Below are 18,617 nucleotides of genomic sequence, written 5' to 3'. Positions count from 1 at the left end.
TTGGTAGTTCTGTCCTTTATAATATCGGGTCTGTTATTTAAGGACTTCAGATTTTTCTTTATCTCATTCATTGTGTTTTTCATCTCCACCATTTCTGATTGGTTTTTCTTTGTAGTTTCAATCTCTTTTGTGAAGAATTACCTCTGTTCATTAATTTTGTTCCTGATTTCATTTAACTGTCTTTCTGAGTTCTCTTGTAACTCATTGAGTGTTTTTTTTTATGATAGCTACTTTGAATTCTCTGTCATTTAGTTTTTAGATTTCTGTGCCTTCAGGATTGATTTCTGGGTGTTTGTCTTCTTTCTCCTGGTCTGGATTATTAATATACTTCTTCATACTATTTGATGGGGTGGATTTATATCTTCACATGGTGATACTGTCTAGTTGCAGATTTCACCTGCTGCCACTGGGTGGGGTCAGGCAGGAGCCGTGTATTCTGAGCCTGCTGTGATCCTTGTCAGCTGTGCCTGTCCAAGCCTGGGCCACTCCTTGAGACCGCAGTGGCCCTGCAGGCTCTCCAACCGAATGGACAAGCGATCACATGGGGGCTCACGTCTGCTGCTGCCTGCTCTCCTGGTCCTCCCGAGATATGCTTCACCCTTCAGGGCCTCAGCGGTACTATAGGCATTCATGGCAGCCAGTAACTCGTTTGCCTGGGGGTGCAGATCCAGGTCCGTCTCCACCTGGGTGGCACCAGCTGTTGTGCTTGGTGGGTGGGACCTCCCTACTGGGTCAGAGCCAGAGCCACTCCCTGGGACTGCGGCAGTACTGTGGGCTCTTCCACTAGACAAGAAAGTGATCACACAGGGGCTCAGGGCTGCTGCCGCTTGCTTCTACAGTCCCGACAAGATGCATTCCCTGTTTGAGGGCTGCTGTGGTACTATTCGTGGGGGTGGGAACTCTTTCACCTGGGTGCACAGATCCACTGCTGTCTCCTCCTGTGTCATTGTGCTTGGTGGGCAGGGCCTCCTCACTGGGTTTGAACCTGTGCCACTCCCTGGGGACTGCAGTGGCACTGTGGGCTCTCCCACCAGACAAGAAAGCAGTCACGTTGGGGCTCAGGGCTGCTGTCACCTGTTCCTACACTCGTGCCGAGGCGTGTTCCCACCCTTGGGGCTGCAGCGGTGCTGTGGGTGCTCCAGCCAGGAGTGCAGTCACATGTGTGTACAGGGCTGCCACGGGGCTGGAGAGTGCTCACCTCTTTCTACCACCTCCCCAGAGGGTAGTCCATCCACCTCAGATGTATAGCTGCATGGGTCTCTCAGGTGTCCTGATGTGCTGTCTGGGTATCCTCTGCTGATCAATGAATGTCCCTTTAGTTGTAATTTAAAGGGGGAAAGACAAAAGGAACTGCTCGCTCTGCTGTGTTGCTGATGTCGCTGTCCTAAATTTTCTTTTTGTATATAGATATCCATTTGTTCCAATAGCGTTTTTTAAAAAGACTACCCTTTTCCCACTCTCCAGTTGTTGCATTGGCACCTTTGTCAAAAATCGGTTGACTATAAATCTAAGGATTCCTTGCTGGACTTTCAGCTGTGTTCTATTGATCTGTCTGTCTGCTCTTATATACTATCACATTGTTTTGATGACTATAACTTTATACTAACTTTTGAAGTAAGGAGGTATAAGCTATCCAGTTTTGTTCTTATTTTCAAAGATTATTTTGGCTGTTTTGTGTCTTTTGCTTTTCCATATACACTTTAGGATCAGCTTGTAAATTTCTGCAAAAGACCTTTTCTGGGATTTTGATAGAGATTGCATTGAATCTGTGGAGAAGTGGCATGTTAATGTGGAGTCTTCTGATGTACACACATGGAATGTTATCTCCATTTATTTAGATCTGTACGTTCTCTCAAAGAGTTTTATAGTTCTCAGTGTGCAAGTATACTGTTTACACTTCTTTTGTTAAATTTCTTCCTACATATTTTATTCTGTTTGATGCTGTTGTTGAATGGAATTGTTTTTTAAACTTTATTTTTGGATAATAGTATATAAAAATAGAATTTTGTATATTGATCTTGTTTCCTGAGACTTTGCTGAACTCATTTATTAGCTCTAGTGGGTTTCTTTGGTTATACATATGTGTGTGTGTGTATGTCTGTTCCTGAGGAATTTCTACGTATAGGATCATGTTATCTGAGAATAAAGACAGTTTCACTTCTTCCTTTCTAATCTGATGACTTTTATTTCTTTTTCTTGGCCTGATTTCATTGGCTGGAACTTCCTATACAGTTTGTAATAGAAGTGAGAGCAGACATCATTGCCTGTTTCCTGATATCAGGCAAAAAGCATTCAGTTCTTCACTGTTGTGTATGATTTTAGCTGTACATTTTTCAAAGATACTTTGTAAGTTTGAACAAGTTCCCTTCTGTTCCTAGTTTACTGAGAACTTTTATCATGGATGAGTATTGGATTTTGTCAAATGCTTTTTCTGCATTGAGATGCTTATATCATTTTCCCCCTTATCCTATTAATATGACAAACTACATTAATACAACATACTGCTTAAACTAGTCTTGCATTCTTGAGATGAATCCCAGTTGGTCATGGTATATAATCTGTATGGTACATAATATTTGCATTTGGTTTGCTAATATTTTATTTTAAGGATTTTTATCTCTATTCATTGTGTATATTCATGTGTAGCTTTCTTTTCTTGTGATGTCATTTTCTAGCTTCAGAATCAGGGTAATACTGGCCTCCTAGAGTAAATTGGGAGGTTTTCCTTCTTTTGCTCTTCTCTGGAAGAGTTTTTCAAAAATTGCTATTATTTCTTTTTTAAGTTTTTGATGTTCACCAGTGAAGAGAACTGAGCGTAAGCTTTTCTTTAACAGAAGATTTTACAAACTGATTCAATTTCTTTCCTTTTTATAGTTTATTCAGATTTTCTTTTTTCTTGAATCAGTTTTGGTAATTCATATCTTTATTTTCTATTAAGTTTGCTGTTTCCTCTAAGTTGTCTACTTTGTTGGCATAAATTTGTTCATAGTATTGTTTTATACACTAATTCATATTTTTAAAGTTGATTTTTCTGAATTAGTAACCTTGCTCATCTTTCTATTAAATTTGATGATTTTAAATTTTTTCTGTAGACAGTTATCTGCAAATAATGATTTTTATTCCTTTTACAATTCTTATTTCTTTTTGTTTTTCTTGTCTTGTACTGCTGACTAGAACTTGTAGTACAATTTTTTAAAAATCAACTATATTGAATTAACATTACATTCAATAAATTGCATCTATTTTAAGTGTACAGTTCAGTGAGTTTTGACACATAGATACACCCATGTAATCACCACCACAGTAAGCATTCATCACTCTGAAATGTCCCCTCGTGACACTTCACGATCCATTCTTCCCCTCCTTCAGGTCCCAGGCAACCACTGGTATTCTTTCAGTAAGGATAGATTCATTTTGCCAGTTCTAGAATTTCATGTAAGTAGAATCCTATAACATGCATCATTTTGTTTTATGTCTTTTGCACAGCATAGTGGTTTCTTTCAAGTTTCAGATTTTGCAGCTATCAGTAGTGCATTTCTTTTTATTGCTGAATTGTATTCCTTTATATGGATATACTTCAGTTTAATATTTATGTACTCATCTGTTAATGGACATTGACTATTACAAATAAAGCTTCAGTGCACAGTTATGCTCAAGTGGCAGTACAATTTTTTTTTCCTTTTTCTCTCCAAAGTCCTCGGGTACGTAGTTGTATATTCTTCGTTATGGGTCCTTCTAGTTATGGCATGTGGGATGCTGCCTCAGCGTGGCTTGATGAGCAGTGCCATGTACGCGCCCAGGATTCGAACCAATGAAACACTGGACCGCCTGCAGCAGAGCGTGTGAACTTAACCACTTGGCCACGGGGCCAGCCCCCAGCAATACAATTTTAAGTAAAAATAATAGTGCGCTTTATCCTAGATTTTAAAGGGACTGCTATTAATATTTCCTGACTGATTACAATGTGTGCTGTAATTTCTGGTAGATACTCTATTGGGTTAAGAAAATTCTCTTCAAATTGTAGTTTGATAAAAGTTATTGGGCTCTTTGTTTTATAATTGTGGATAGATGTAGAGGCTAGATTTAGAATTCTTTTTAGATAATCATAGAGTTTTTCTAATTACTCTGCTAATATGATGAATTTTATCTTTGGGTTTAAAGGTGTTAAGCTGCCATTGTGTTCCTGAGATAACTAAATTTTCCAGTTTAAATTAAAATTTTTCAAATGTTTTGGCATAATGTTCATGATATTCTCTTTTCTTCTTGATGTCTGGAGCATCTGAAGTTATATCTGTCCTTTTATTAATTATTTGTGCCTTCTGTTCTTCCTGGTCAGTTCGTCTGGAAGTTTGACCATTCTATTATCCTTTATAAAGAACCAAGTTTACTTTTGTTAATTCTATTTTATATTAGTTTTCCATTTCATTCATTTCTGTACTTTGTTATATCATTCCTTTTGTATTCTTTGGGCTTATTGTGCCCAGGGATTGATTGTTAGCTTTTTTCCTTTCCAAGACATGTCTAAACCTATAAATTTCTCTCAATCTACCATTTTACTTATATCTAGAAGTTTATTTCTTTCATTAAATACTTTTTATCAAGGTAATATATGCAGATAGTTTTAAAAGCCATGTGATTTTACAAGAATTAGCAACTTGTAAAAACAGCAAAGCAGTAGTCCTTCATTTCATGATTGTTTCTGTAGTTGCCAAAAAGGCTTCCTGCAAAATTCAGCACTCATTCCTTATTTAAAAATAAACACTAAAGGAAATAGGAGTGGATAGATACTGTTTTTGGTCATTTTTTTACTGTGGTAAAATACAGATAACATATTTACCATCTTAACTATTTTTAAGTGTACGATTCAGTAGTAGTAAGTATATTCATATTGTTGTGCAAGCCTCACCACCATCCATCTACAGAACTCTTCATCTTGCAAAACTGAAACTCTATACCCATTAAACAACAACTACTCATTACACCCTTCCCCCAAGCCCTTGGCAGCCACCATTCTACTTTCTGTCTCTCTGATTTCGACAAGTGTGGGTACCTCAGATGAGTGAAATCATGCGGTATTTGTCTTTTTGTCACTGGCGTATTTCACTTAACATAATGTCCTCCAGGTTCATCCATGTTGTAGCATACGTCAGAATTTCCATCCTTTTTAAGGCTGAATCATATTCCATTGTGTGTATCTACCACGTTTTGCTTATCCGTTCATCTGCTGATGGTTACTTGGGTTGCTTCCATGTTTTAACTGTTGTGAATAATGCTCTTATGAACATGGGTGTACAAATACCTTTTTGAAACCCTGCTTTCAATTCTGAGTGTATACCCAGAAGTGGATTTCTGGATCATGTGGCAATTCTATTTTTAATTTTTTGAGGAACCACCATACTGTTTTCCACAGCAGCTGTACCATTATACATTCCCACCAATAGTGCACAGGGTTCCAGTTTCTCCACGTTTTCACTGACACTTGTTATTTTTTGTTTTTTTGATAGTGGCCATCCTAATGGGTGTGAGGTGGTATCTCATTAAGTTTTGATTTGCATTTCCCTAATGATTAGTGATGTTGAGCATCTTTTCATGTGCTTATTGACCATTTGTATATCTTTGGAGAAATACAAAGAACTGTTCAAGCCCTTTGCCCGTTTTTGAATTGGGTTATTTGGTTTTTATATTGCTGAGTTTTAAGAGTTCTGTGTGTATTCTGGATATTAATCACTTACGATTTATACGATTTGCAGCTATTCCCTCCCATTCTGTAGGTTGCTTTTTCACTCTGTTGATAGTGTCCTTTGATGCATGACATTTTTTAATTTTCATGAAGTCTGATTTGTCTATTTTTTCTTTTGCTGCCTATGCCTTTGGTGTCATAGTTATGAAATCCTTGCCAAATCCAGTGTTGGGAAGCTTTTATCCTCTGTTTTCTTCTAAGAGTTTTATAGTTTTAGCTCTTGCATTTGGGTCCTTGATTCATTTTGAGTTAATTTTTGTATATGATGTTAGGTAAGGCTCCAAATTCATTCTTATGCATGTGGACATCCATTTGTTGAAAAGTCTGTAGATTACCCATTGAATGGTTTTAGCACCCTTGTCAAAATTATTTGACCATATGTGTGGAGGTTTATTTCTGGGCTCTCTTTTCTGTTCCATTGGTCTGTATGTCTGTCTTTATGCGAATACTACGTTGTTTTGATTACTGTAGCTTTGTAGTAAATTTTGAAGTCAAGAAGCATGAGCCCTAACTTTGTTCTTTTTCAAGATTGTTTTGGCTATTTGGGGCCCCTTGAGATTCCATATGAATTTTAGGGTGGATTTTTCTCTTTCTACAAAAAATGTCATTGTGATTTTGATAGAGATTGAAAAGAAACTCTAGATTGCTTTGGGTCGTATTGACAAGAATGTTAAGTCTTCTAATTCATGAACGTAGGATGTCTTTCCATTTATTTATGTCTTCTTTAATCTCTTTTAATAATGTTTTATAGTTTTCATTGTACAAGTCTTTCACCTTCTTGGTTAATTCCTAAGACTTTTATTCTTTTTGAGGTATAGTAAATGGAACTTTCTTAATTTCCTTTTCAGATTGTTTATTCCTAGTATATAGAAATGCAACAGATTTTTGTGTGTTGACCCTACTACTTTGCTGAACTTATTTATTAGTTCTAACAGGTTTTTTTTGTGGAATCTTTAACGTTTTCTACAGATAAGATCATTGGATGGATGTTTTCTTAAAATGAAAACATATGTTATACCTTAGTAAGAAAGTCAGCATCATACTTAATGGGGAAACAGAGGCATTTCCACTAGAAGAGTTTATGTTCCAATGGGACTGTCTAGTTTCTAAAATTGAATAGAATTTCCCTCTGAAAACATCTGCATCTGGTCCCAGTTTCATTTAAGAATGTCCTTGGTGAAGCAGTAAAAATTATTAATGTTATTAAACCTCAATTCTTGAGTAGATCTCTTTTCAATGTTACATATAGCAAAATGGCAAGATGTATAAGTATTTCTATATACTGAAGTGGTGTTCTCTAGGAAAAGCACTTGTGCTGTTATCTCAGTTGCAAGCTGAATTAGCTGCATTTTTTCATGAATACTCTTACCTGAACAACTGAGGGGAAGACTGGTTTTTTCAGGTGAGACTGTTTGGCAGGCACTTTTTCATAAATGAACAGAGTGACCCTGTCACTTTAAGGAAAACAACTGAAAATATTCATTATCAATGATAAAATTCTAGCTTTGACAAGAAATTATAGTTTTGGGACATTTGATCTACCTCTATGAGCTTTAAAGCTTTCCTATACTTAAAGTCTTTTTGGTGAGATGGGTTGGTGATATTAAAGAATGGTGATATTATTGAAGAATGTGGTTTTGGGGGCTGGCCCCTTGGCTGAAAGGTTAAGTTCGTACACTCTGCTTTGGTGGCCCAGTGTTTGCTGGTTTGGATCCTGGGTGCAGACCTACACACTGCTCATCAAGCCATGCTGTGGCGGAATCCCACGTAGAAGAACTAGAGTGACTTACAACTAGGATATACAACTATGTACTGGGGCTTTGGGGAGAAAAAAAAAAAAGAGGAAGATTGGCAACAGATCTTAGCTCAGGGCCAGTCTTCCTTACCAAAATGCATACCTTTAAAAAAAAAAAAGGAATGTAATTTTTTTAAAATACTGTATAATGAAATGTTTGAAAGATCTGCATAAATTAGTAAGCTAATATTTTCCAAATAAACAATGCATGATGTTACAAAGTTATGCATGGGTAAAACACCCATCCAACCTATAATATAGACTAATGTGTTTTAATGTGACAGTACAGAAAGTTCCTTGATATGGTTTCAGATTCTACATTGTAACTGGAAATTTGCTTGCATTTGCTTTTAATATTCATTTGCCTGTCATTTTATTTTTAGCTTTTCTGAGTAAGTCTTAGGTTTGTTTCTTGTATGGAGGATACAGTTGGGTTTTGCTCTGTGAGCCAAACCAAAAGTCCTTTTCTTCTTTTGAAAAGTGAATTAAGCCTATTCACATTTATTGAGATGACTGAAGATGTGGTTTAGCTTCTGTCATTTTATATTATCATTAATGTTTATATTATGTTACATTTGTGTGTTTTCCTCTCTATGATGCATTTTCATTTTTGCTCTTTAATAAATTTTACTTTCTTCATCGCATTTTATTTTTAACTGATTTTTTTTTCTTCTTCTTCTTCATCTCCCCAAAGCTCCCCCAGCACATAAGCACGTAGTTGTATACTCTAGTTGTGAGTACCTCTGGTTGTGCTTTGCGGGATGCTGCCTCAGCATGGCTTGATGAGCAGTGCCATGGCTGCACCCAGGATCCGAACCAGCAAAACCCTGGGCCCCTAAGCAGAGCATGCAAACTTAACCACTCGTCCACAGGGCTGGCCCCTCTTCATCTGATTTTTATTCTTTTTGTTCTTTTCCCACTTTTGTCCAATATACCTTTATTAAGTTTCCATTTAAATCTGTTCTGTCTTGTAATATAGTCTTCATTTTGATATGATTTTTTTTTCTTGTATCATTTCTGAGATCAGTCAACTGTTGTTTCATTACTTCCATTTTTTTGTTCAGTTTTCATCTTAGTTTTTGAATTTCAGTTCAAGTTGTTTTTTCATATTCCTAAACAGGGATTTTTAATTCAGTTTGGGTTTTTTGTGTTACAGTTTTCTTCTGCATGTTTTTTTGGGGAGAGGGAGTTGGGGCTAAGTTGATCATTTTCAACAGCTGATGTGTTTTGTTTTCTGTTTTCTTCTATAGCTTTGTATAGTTGAAGAGTGCTTATGTCTATGGCTGTTCAAGACTGTTCAAGACTGTTGATTTGGAGTAGTTTATAAGAATTCTCATTTAAAGTGCCCACCTGTGTCATTGTGATGATGTGCAGCTTCTTTAATGGATGGTGCGGAGGGACAGAGTCTAGTGTATAAGTCAAGGGGTTGGTCTTCACCAAGATGTCCCAGCCATTGGAACAGGAGAGGAGCATAAATGGCAGAGAAGCTGGCTGGTGGGTAAATGTTTTGGTAGTAAATTGTGGAAGTCTCTTTTGATTGAGTTTTCTCAATAAAATAGGAAGCAAGGTTAGACTGAGTGAGCATGGATGAAGAGGTGTAGGGGATTTGAAGGCAGAAAACTGTTAGATTTCTTTAGGAAGATGTTGGAATAGTAGACGATGAATATACAGTTAGATCTTCTCGTGTCATTCAATACATTCACAACATATTTTTAATAATTGCTCACAGTTCTGTTTTATGGCTTAAATTATCATTCAATGATTTTTTAACCAATTTCCTGTCGTTGGACATTTACTATTATAAATAAAGTGGAACAATATCTCTTGTTATACCATTCATAAACTTGGAGTTCTTAACGTTTTTGTTGTTAAGATATAAGAATTGTTCTTTCTCATTGGTTCATAAAGTGTAGACAGATTATACACTTGTGTAAAATGTAAATGTTAGGAGTATGATGATGTCTTTAACATAATATTCAAATATGAAATTTGCCAAGTACAAATAATAAGATTCTAAATATGCACTTTTATATGCTGATGCTGAGTATTGTTAGAAAAATACCGTGAAACTGAAACTGTCATTATCATATTGTTTTATTACTGGGGAAAGTAATAGCATCATTGACTTGCAGTATACATAAAGCACACCGGAGTTAGTGACACTTCTTAGCAAAGTCCTATTTGAAACTAGGACTCAAAGTTGTTTTAGTTGTAACTTAATCGCTCTAAAGCAAGAAAGGGAATTGTGTATACTCCAAGCAGACCTAGGAAGGATGAAACCAGGATAGATCCTGGGCCCTTAGTGTCAGGAGTCTGTGAGCTGGGTGTGAGTCATCTCTCAGTGCCCCATTGCTGTCTGCTGGGTTGACTGGTTCACTCCCTGGCTGTGGCGGGGGAGGAGGGCAAGACAAGGCACTAGAAGCTGCCAGAGGAAGTCACAGAAGAGAGAGGCTGAGTTGACACTTTGAATGGGTCCATTACAAAAACCTTCAATAATTCAATGAAATTGTGCAAGGGAATGCTTATATTATCTGAAGAATCAATACTTTGTATCTTCTTTAAAGATCACATACAATTTAAAGAAATTCAAGAGCTTGTCATAGCTCAGAAGTGTAGAAGGTAATTTTTATGGCAACATGTGTGTAGGCTCACATTGGCCAACACGTCAGTAAGCTAACATGAATGTACACTTACCATGCGCAAGCACTGTACTGTTTTATTTAATAATGTTTAACTTTCTTATTTAAGCCTCATAACCCTATGAGGTGAATAATGGGATCCATCGCATAGAAAAGGAATAAATAGGAACAGTTACAGTTTTTCTATTTTCATGAGCCTTGAAAAATACTTGCATTTAATCTTATGACAATTTAACAGTTTATTTCCTTATGATATTACCTCATGTATAGTTTAGTAATTATGAGGTATAAATGTTTATATATAAGGTTTATATGTAAGAAAAAATAATTCTTATATTCCAAGAAGCAATACTCGTCTCACCTGTAAACTTAACAGACCAAGCAGAGGTTTGAGGGACTGAGAAGTCAGAGAAGTTAAAGAAGCTCTTATTTTACAAAGGCGAGCATGTCTGTGTCAGTGAACTCTCTGAACTTGTTCTGTTAAATCAAGTGGAGGGAGAGACATATTCTTTTGGATGTGCCCATTGCACCTAAAGCAGCTGTGGATGTCTTATGTCTGGGTTATTATAGAGCCTTCTCATTGACCTCTTGCCTCTGTTTTCTTCTTTCTTCTCGACAGTTCACTCTTTTCCTCAGTTAGAACAGATTTCCCAGTGTACTGCTTCAGCCATGCCTCCACTGTGTAGTACCCTGAAGCAAGATCCATTTGTCCACCTGGTTTTAAGTGCTGTGTAGTCTGGCCATCTCAGTCATACCAAGCTTTAGTTCCTGCTGCCCTCTGCTCCCCGTTTTTCCTCCTGTGAAGTAAATCTCAGTGCTTTCTTGATGCAGCTCCAAGCAAGTACACATATAATAAAACCATTGGCGGTTAGAAAAATCTGGACCAAAGGAAATATAAGTAAGAAAGTTGTAATGGGAAGAGCTGTATATGGATTTACATGTCACTTGGCCAGCATGGTTGTCATGGCTGTATTAAATTTATCTTTGATCTGTTTTGGAGCCATATCAAAAGCGATGAAGTGGTTATCTACTTACCTCTCATTATCAGAAAGAAGGTAGGGTGCAAAAACCTAACCTCTCCTGGTAATGATTTCATAAAAACAATTCTTATGTAGGTCTTCATTGTGGAAATCACTGAGTAGAATGGACAGAATTCTTATTTCTAAGATTCTCTGTGACAGATTTCATAGAACTTTTTTGTGGTCACTTACCAAAAGCCACATGACAGTAAAACCCAATTTTTGTCAGCTGGTAAGATATTCACATATGTGGTCTTTTGGTGTTTTGACTTGATCCTATTGTAGAACTTAAGGAATTCAGATGCACAGATGTTAAATGACTTGTCCCCTGTCTTAATAGGTTTCCTGACCTCCGTACAAGCTTCTTAGTTCACTGACTAGTTCTGATAAGCATAACCATTGAGGGGTTACATTCAAGGATTTCTTCTGAGCTGTTGTTTGTTGAGATCAAAATACTATTTGGTTTGGTGATCTGGCCTAAAGAATATGGGGTTCATATTGCCAGTTAGAAGCTCAAACACCACATTTGGGCTGTAGTGAGATCAGAATGTCTCAGGTTCAGGTTCAGCACCTGCTGAATGCTAGGGTCATATATATGAAATCCTTTTTAATACCTATTAGAATTCTATAATAGGGATTATTATAGTAATAGTAGTTGTTATTACTATTTACAGATGAGGAAACCAAGTCTGTAAGAAGGCATTACCTTCCCCGAGTCTCCATAGTTTGTATTCTTAGTTGTATACCGTCACGTATGTTTGCTCCTCTTCCTAGCAGAATCTCAGTTTTGTTTAGGTGTCCTTCCCTCCTCCATGACATCATCTGTGCTTTGTGGATGATGGGCCCTGTCCCCAACCCTTAGGGTTGTACCATCAAGGGTCTAAAGTTGTGGTTCTCAACCTTGGCTTCACATTGGAATCATTTGGGAAACCTAAAAAAAAAATGCTGATGCCTGAGACTGACTCCCAGAAATTACGATTTTTTTCTGGGTTGGAGTGGGAGCCCTGGGGTGTGGACATGAGATTTTCAGTAGCTCCCAGATGATTCTAAGGCAAAGCCAAGGGTGAAAACCATTCATCTCAACAACTAATGGAAATGCCATTCTTCTGGCCAGTCGTTGGTTTAGACTTAAAATATGAATACATGTCGTCTGGTGCACTTCTGGAAAAGTTAACATCTCTTGAGATACACAAAGAAGAGGCTGGACATTGCTGTGTCTAAATATGACACCCAGAACTGATGGAGCTATCGATGACCTCAAGGGGAGCTAGCTAGCCAGCTGAAGATGATAGAGAGGAAAGGTGGGGAGAAGCTGGGTCCTGGATAACAACTGAGCTATGGAATTCATGAACCTTAGAAAGGAGACATCCAACCTTCAGATTGCATGTTATACCACATGAAATAACATATTTTCTTTACATTTAAGCCGTTTTGGTTTGAGTTCTCTGTTACCTGCATCCAAAGGCAAGCTAATAAATGTGAGCCAAGAATCAAACTTACATGCATTTATCCAAAGTCCATATTTCTCCCAGGGTCTCCACCCCCCTCTTCACTGACTGCGTTCACTGTCTCAGCCCCTGCAGACAGGACACAGTAAGAAACAGGTGTAAGAAAGGAGGAGACTTGACAACAGGGAGGGCAGTTTTCACGACACCGAGCAGAAACTGGGAAGGAGCAGATATGTTTACAAGGCTGAAGAGGAAAGGAGGGAATGTATTTGTGGGTAGGGAGGGATAAGATGCCCAACTCACCTCAAAGTGGTGTTGATTCCTGTGAAATGTGTAAGACTGTTCACATTATTTTAAAATAAAGTTAAAAAAAATGGCACTTTTTTGGTTAATATATGTCATTAATTTTGAGATACACATTTATTTTCATAGTTAACATCTCTGAAATTGGAATGTATTTTAAGTTGTTAGAATATCACATTTTAGTTGCCAGGTTATTTTTTTCTTGTTGGTACATAAAAAATGGTGGATCTTAAGTTAGTGATATATTTAGATTTGATTGAATGTAATTTTTAACTGAAATAATATATGTATATAGTCAAAAGCTTACTGTGAAATAAAATTTGTTATGAAATTTATTTTGGATTAATAAATTATGAAAACATAAAAAGGTTTTTTAATGAAAAAGAGTCATTCCCTGCCTCCCCCACCCTCTTTGTGGTAGGCGGAATTCTAAGATGGCTCCCAAGATCACTTGCCTCTGGTGTACGTGACCTGTATAAACTTCTCCCTTGAAGTGTGGGCATTACTGTGAGTGTGATTCATTTCACTCCCATGATTAACTTAGATTATATGTCAGAAGAAGCAGCTTTACCTTTAATATATTCAAAGTCTCAAATCAGTTGGTTTTGAATTCATCAAAAGGCAGATCTAGGTGGGCCTCAACTAATCAAATGAACACTTAAAAGAAACTAGGCCCTTCCTGAAGTCAAAGATTAGAAGAAGCATTAGAGAGGTTCTCCTACTGGCCTTGAAGAAGTAGGCTGCCATGTTGTGAGAGGGCCATGTGTCCAGAGCTAGAGAGCAACCCTCACATGACTTGGAAGAAATGGGAACTTTGGTCTGTCTTACACCCACAAGTTACTGAATTATGCCAACAACCTGAATGAACTTGGAAGAGGTGCTCCAGGCTTATTTTGTATGTTCTGACCCAGCCCTCAATTGGCCATTTCTCTAAGGAGCCCAGATTCCTTTACAATCCAAGATCTAGATGCTAGATGTGCTCATTGCTTTTGAGTCTGGTCAGATGAAGACAGGCCCTGAGGATGTAGTGTGAGCTGTCATACAGATCAAAAAGTGAGAGTTTCGGGGGAAGGGGGCTTTCGAGCAGTCCCAGATCTGTTCTGCCCTCTCTGGTGGCGGCCAGGGCACTGGTTCTCACAGTTACTGCTGTTGCGGGGCTGTTGATCTGCAAGGCTACCGTGAGCTGGGGAGGGGGAATGAGGTTAGGGCAAGCCATTGCCACAAGGCATTTTACCAAGATTCAGCCGATTCTCTTGAGTAAATTCTCTTTGAATTGTTGTAAGCCTTTAATTTTCAGAATTCTGATAAAATTGATTTTGACTGTTTTTGCCAGTGTTCTCCCAAAAGTAGAAACTGGTTCACTTTTAACTACTGTTTGACATAATACCTTCTTTATTTCATATCTTCTCTTTAGAAATATTTCTTTATGACTGATATGAAGACTGAGTGTGTGCCATCTTCTAGTCATTTTATTTCAGAATCCCCCTTTCCTGCCTGCTCTCCAGGGACTCATCTTCCTGGCTGGATGCTCCTCATTCCTGAGTATTTAGGACCTTTACTCCTGCTCCAAATTTTTAAACTACCTTTTTTAGAAGTTCCACAGAAGTAGCCTTATTTACCATTCATATAAGTCTTAAATAAATATGAATTTTGTATCACAGCTGTATCCTAGACAAAAATATTTCAAATTTATTTGCCGAGATATGTTGTTTGGCAGGTATATTTGTTACATAATAATGTAAACTGAAAATTAATCTTGGACTTCCTGAACAAATTTGTGATTCAGCCCCATATCTGCTGACACACCAGCTCTTTTCAGCTTTCTGTATGCCTGCAGACTGCAAGCCAATTTAAACTTCCTTGTGTAGCTGAACTCAGTTAGGTGAACCCGGAATCAACAGAAATGCTCCTTTTTTCAGCCAAATGCACATAAAACAGTCATTTCAGTCCATGAAGAAGGAAAACCTGGACCCGGTGAATTCCTGATTGTCTCAGAGGCTGAATGCCTGTCCTTGTGCAGCTGTGAAGGGTTCTATGTTCTCCCCAAGCTGGGAAGATGATGTGAGCGGCCTCTCAGGAAACAGAAACCTGCCCAGCCTCCCCTGGGCCCTGCTGCTCTAGTCTGCCAGCATTTCTGCAGGGCTGTGTTCTTTGGGATGCGCCCTACAGCTAAATCTGTACCAGGAAGAGGAAAGAAGGGGAAAAATGACCTTAATTTTAGATAGGATGTGTAGGCCCTGCTGTCTGAGGGGCCAAAAGGCAGGACAGGGAGCAGGGGTGCCCTGTAGCAAATGGGGAGGCCTGGGAAATACTCAGCTGGGAAGATACTCCTGGTGCCCACGGCCTTTGTTCTGTTAAACCTGAATCTCCTCAGTGGTCTCCCTCTTGCTTCTGAGACGTCACCCTCACTTCCTCTGTTGTCAAGGAGCAGCATTAGTGTACATCAGGCAAGGGCACCAGTCACCCTGTACCCTATTTTGGGCTCAGCAGCCCTCACACCCCTTGTCTTCAATTGACGTCCCTGATATTCTGGAAGCAGCACAAGGGCCTTCAGTATCTGTCTTGTTCAAGGCTGTATTCCCTGAAAAGATCAGGCACATAGAAGGCCCTCACTCCATATTTATTAAATCATTAAAATATTAAAGGGGCACTGTTTTTTTTCCCCCAACCATATGAAAAATGGTGGACCGTTAGAGGGCCAGCCCCATGGCCTAGTGGTTAAGTTCAGTGCGCTTCACTTCGGCGGCCCGGGTTCGGTTCCCAGCTGTGGACCTACAATGCTATGCTGTGGTGGCGGCCCACCTACAAAATAGAGGAAGATTGGCACAGATGTTAGCTCAGGGCGAATCTTCTTTAAGCAAAAAGAGGAAGATTGGCAACAGATGTTAGCTCAGCCTGCCTCTTCCTCAGCAGAAAAAAATACAGTGGTGCATTAGGTGAACGAATTAAAAGGGTTTTGTTTTTTAAGGGTTTTTACCACCTTGAAGTGGTAGAAGCCAAACCATGAAACAACGCAGCTGGAGATGATGTGTCCTTCTGCTCAAGAAATTCAAGAATTCCCCAGACAAAGGCAGAAATGAAGGCGGGTGGCTGACAGAGAACATGTGCCATCAAGCACAGCCAGTGGTTTCCCTGTGCGTAAGCCTGGTACATCCATGCCTCCCTGTGTGTGACGTTCACATGCACATGTGAGGTGCTGTCTAAGGCCAGTTCCTCCTGAGCAAGCCATCCTCTCGTCTCATTTCCTAACTTGGGACTCGTAACTAGTACCAGTCACCAACTACCTAGTACGCGCCTCACATCACCACACACCAGTGGATCCAGACACCCATGGTGGAGACCACTGGTGGTTACTTGGGAGTTGCTGCCCATCAGTCAAAGACCACCAGAACCCACTTAAGAGTCAACAAAGTCAGGTTTATTTGCTGGAGCAAAAGAGAATGCATATCAGGAGCTTGGGGGACATCTCAACAGGAGGGAGTTGGGGAAAGAAAATGACAGAGTTTTTGAGACTAGAGTAAGTCATGGGATGGTCTTGGTAGGGGTGGGTCAGATTTTGTAAACTAGAGTTACTGGAAGAGTCAGTGGTCTTGTCTTTGTGAATGAGCAAGTGTTAGGAGTTTACGCTGAAATGATTTGTGACATTCATGGTCTGAATGGGTGCAGTTATGGGGTGTGAGTCCTAGAGCAGCCCATTTTGAAAAGTTGTGGTTTCTATTTTCAACGCTCAGTTCTCCCCCACAGCCTAGCTGGCAGCAGGGCAGTTTTTCACTCTCTCGAGGGGAAAGTGTGATGATTTCTCAGATGCGGGCAAGGCCCTGACCTCGAGAGAACTTCTGTGGAATTCCCGTGTGTTCCTCTTTGGACTCACTTCTGAGCTAGCGTATAAGTGTGTTCCCCTTCCATTTGTGTAAGAGGAAGAGGAAACGGGGGTTGCGTGTTCTGGTTCTTAGGGCAGAACCTGACTCTAATCTAGCAGGTTGATTCACCTGCTCTGTAAGGTCAGCTGATGTTAATGAAAGCAGGGGTTACCAGGGGAGTTTCAGTCAGCCCAGCTCGTTCACCAGAGAGGAGGGGCTTCCGTCGCTGTACTTTGGGAGCGGAAGCTGCCTCACCTGCTATTGCAGGAATATTGCGGGAGAGGAGGGAGAGGAGGGGAGGGGAAGAGAGGGCAAGGTGGGGTGGGAGCGGTGGGGGAGGGAGGAGGGGTGGAGAGGGAGCTTTTGATCCTGTGGACCCTGAGGGGAGAAGGGTTTTGGTTTTGTTTGCAGTCCTTGAGGCTAATCCAGGGTTGGAATTACGAGTCTGAATTCCTTCATCATCCCCGGAGTCAGTGACTCTCTTTATGAAATATGCTGATCGAATCCTTTGTTACAGCGTTTACTGCTGTATAAGGAGAATTGTCATTACTAGTTACAAAATTAGCCAACTTCTCTTTCAAAAAAAGAAAAAAAGCCACAATGTTTGAAAATCAGCCTCCTGAATGTCCCCAGTGTGACTCTGCACTCAGTGCAAAATAACCTTCTTCTCTGACTCTAAATTTAGTGGCAGTTACACTAATAAAGTGATCATCTTTGTCGCTTTTAAGTGATCCAAGATTATTGACAAAGGAAAGGATGGCTGGGCTGAGATGTGGACTTCTGAAGAGAAGTGTGCTTGGCAGCTGGTGGCTGTCCATGTTCCCCAGATGGAGAGGAGCTCTTCCTCAGCAAGGTGAGGTGACGGACCCTCAGCAGATGTTCTGGACAGGAGACTGCGATACAAGGTGTATGGTGTATTCATATCCGTTTCCTAGGGCTGCTGTACCAGAGGACCACAAACTGGGTGCCTTAAAACAACAGAAGTTGGTTCTCTCACAGTTCTGGAGGCTGGAAGTCTGAAATCAAGGTGTGGGCAGGGCCGCACTCCCTCTGAAGCCTCCAAGTGATTATCCCTCCGTGCCTCTTCCTAGCTGCTGGTGGTTATGGGGCAATCCTCGGCGATTCTTGGCTGGGAAAGCATAACTCCACCTCTGCCTCCGTTTTCTCTCCCTGTATGTGTGTCTGTGTCTGTTTTCTTGTAAGGATACCAGTCATTGGATCCGGGCCCACCCTAATCCACTATGACCTCATTTTGATTTAACTAAATACATCTGCAAAAAAATGCTCTTTCCAAGCAAGGTCACATTCACAGGTGCCCCAGGCTTTAGGACATAAACATATCTTTTTGGAGGACATAATTCAACCTACAACACAAGGCCTAATCTGTTCCCAAGGCGAGAGGTTGGGATAGAGCTGGGGTCTAGCCTTTAAGATCTCCTAAAAGCCCTCCATGTTGCTGAGCAGCCTCCCTCCACCTTTGAGACATCCCAATCTAGCCTAGTTTTGCAATTTATCAATGTGTGTGTGTGTGGGGGGGGGGGAGTTTGTTTGTTTGTTTTTTATAAAGCAGGTGTAAGGAGTTTATTCCACCCCTCAGTCCATAGCATGATCACATCATCAATGATGGAGGGATTCTCTCTTATTTTTTCCCTTTCTGCCCTGAATCAGTCAAGATAGTTATGCTGGAGGAACAAACAACCCTAAAATCTCCATGGCTTAAAACAGCAAAGGACGATATTTTGCTCATGCTGCTCACATCGTGGGTCAGCAGTCCACTGTATCACTCAGGCACCTGAGTGGGGCCAGTTCCCGT

General features: G+C 39.7%; 1 protein-coding gene across 4 annotated transcripts in view; it reads left to right on the top strand.

Moving 5' to 3' along the window:
• The window catches only part of ZC3H8 (zinc finger CCCH-type containing 8), a 42,030-nt gene extending 23,943 nt beyond the window's left edge, over positions 1-18,087 (top strand). For 2 of the 4 annotated variants that reach the window (XM_008520269.2, XM_070572155.1), the window contains one exon: positions 8,786-10,758. The gene's annotated coding sequence lies outside the window, so the exon portion shown is untranslated. Of the gene's footprint in view, positions 1-8,229; positions 10,759-17,532 lie in introns of those variants that run through there. The other 2 variants (XM_070572153.1, XM_070572154.1) reach the window with 2 other exon arrangements.
• The last annotated feature ends 530 nt before the right edge of the window (positions 18,088-18,617 follow it).

The sequence above is a fragment of the Equus przewalskii genome, chromosome 14, assembly GCF_037783145.1.
Source record: "Equus przewalskii isolate Varuska chromosome 14, EquPr2, whole genome shotgun sequence".
In the NCBI taxonomy this organism is placed as follows: domain Eukaryota; kingdom Metazoa; phylum Chordata; class Mammalia; order Perissodactyla; family Equidae; genus Equus; species Equus przewalskii.
The sequence above is the reverse complement of the archived record's forward strand: the minus strand, read 5'-3'. Positions and strand labels throughout refer to the sequence as shown.